The sequence below is a fragment of the Hyperolius riggenbachi genome, chromosome 3 (assembly GCF_040937935.1).
Source record: "Hyperolius riggenbachi isolate aHypRig1 chromosome 3, aHypRig1.pri, whole genome shotgun sequence".
Lineage (NCBI taxonomy): Eukaryota > Metazoa > Chordata > Amphibia > Anura > Hyperoliidae > Hyperolius > Hyperolius riggenbachi.
In genome coordinates this window covers 313533953-313536154 of record NC_090648.1, presented here as the reverse complement: position 1 = coordinate 313536154, position 2202 = coordinate 313533953, and positions in this window count along the sequence as shown.

The following is a 2202-nucleotide window of genomic DNA, read 5'->3' as shown; positions in this document are numbered from 1 at the left end:
CATGTGCGTAGCCTGGGAGTTCTAATTGATGGGGATTTAAACTTCAGAACTCAAATCTCTGCTGTGGTAAAATCATCCTATTTTCACCTGAACAACATTGCAAAAATCAAGCACCTCATCCCCCAGAAGATCTGCCAACCTTAGTCCATGCCTTCATCACATCCCGACTGGACTACTGTAATGCTCTCTACCCTGGCCTTCCAAAAAAGGTCTTGTACCGCCTACAGCTGATACAGAATACTGCTGCCAGACTGCTAACCAACCAACCCCATCACTGCCACATAATGCCAGTCCTGCACTCCCTTCACTGGCTACCTATAGAATGGAGGGTCCTATTCAAGATCGGCCTACTGACATTTAAATCCCTGAATTATCTGGGCCCTGGATACATGAAAGATATGTTGCAGCTGCGTAGCAATCCCCGAATTCTCAGATCCACAGGTTCTAATATTCTAGTCATACCCAGAGTCCACTTGAAAACTTTTGGTCCCAGAGCCTTCTGTCATGCTGCCCCTACGTTTTAGAACTCCCTACCTCAACAGATCAAGACAGCTCCATCCCTGGACGTGTTTAAATCCAGACTGAAAACCCACCTGTTCAGTTTGGCATTTGCAGAAATATAACTTTTGTTGTGTGAATACTTCATCCTACTACCAATTACTGAATCTGAGAGAGCCTAAGCGCTTTGAGTCCTATGGGAGAAAAGCGCTATAGAAATGTTATTGTATTGTATAAAGACGGCGGTTTCGCCATCTAACAGGGGACTGAAGGCAGGGCGGAGCTCCGCCCCCCAAGCAGGAGATGCGCGCGATCTCCCAGGACTTGACACATTCACTAAAATTTTCCCCATGTTTTCCGCATGCAGGTATATTGCGGGGAAAAAGTGCGGTAACAACCATAAACGGGCATTAAACTTGCGGTAAACATGTAGAAAAAATTAGCATTAAAAAATTGTCCCCCCAAAATTTTCTAAGTCCAGCAAACACAGCACTTAAGCCTCCAGGCTCAAACTCCTCCCTACATACCTCTATATTTAGGAATTGCCCAGTATGCGTTCCTTGTAAATTTTTCACTCAACTTACCTTAATACTTACCAGTAAAAAACCCAAAATAAGTTTAAGAAAACTTCAACGCTCATGGACGGAGGGAGGACTAGCCTTTCCTGAGCTCTTTAAATACTATCTAGCCAGCCAGTTAATGTCCACCAACTGGTGGCTTTCTCAAGACCCTTCCAATGCGTCAGTGCTACTAGATGCTGCAACACTTGGATGCTTTGAGGCCCTTAAGCTCAACACACACCATACAATCTTGGTTGTACAGATTTACCAAATCTATGTAGTATAAGGGCCAACAGATTGAAAATACCTTGAATGATTGATTGGATAAGCTCTTATACTACATGAAAGTGGTAAGATTGAACAACCACGATTGTATGGTGTGTGTTGAGCCTAAGGCAAATCCTATATAGAGGGGTCACAGCTCCCTACCCTCTGCCTGATATTATGAAGGTGATTATTAAAGCTTGGGATTTAACCTGACTTGGACCACATAATGTGGCACTGCCCCAAATTATCCCCCATTTGGAAAACCATCTGTGAATATATTACTAAGATCAATAAGATTTACACACCTAATGATCCTCTATACTGTATTATAGGAGATACAACTAAACTAGCTAATACACATGCCCAAAGAACATTATTAGGTCTACTATTATACTAAACTGGAAAAAGAAGATGCAGCTTCAGTACAATATTTTGATCAATTCCTCTTTACACTTATATAAAGCTGCCTATATATCAAGAGGGTGTACCCAGAAATTTGAGAAAATCTGAAAGCCATGGACCAGTAACAAAGACACAAATTGAGTTTACAGGGTTACAGAGCCGGGACAAGGTCCTCCAGCACCCAAGGCTGAGACACCTAAGTGCGCCCCTCCATCCCTCCCACCTCAGCCGTCATACACTGATTGCTATTACACTAAGAGGCGCCCCAGAACCCCCAACACCTTAATCTCTAGTTATCTGGCTTATAGTCACTGCCTTGTATCCCCTTTTCTAATTCTCTCTGCTTTAAACCCAACAAGGGAATGACAGCTGAGTGAGTTGTGCGCCCCCTCCTACACTGCGCCCTGAGGCTGGAGCCTCTCTAGCCTCGGCCTGGCCCTGCAGGGTAAACCTTTATTACATGAATATATTCTGT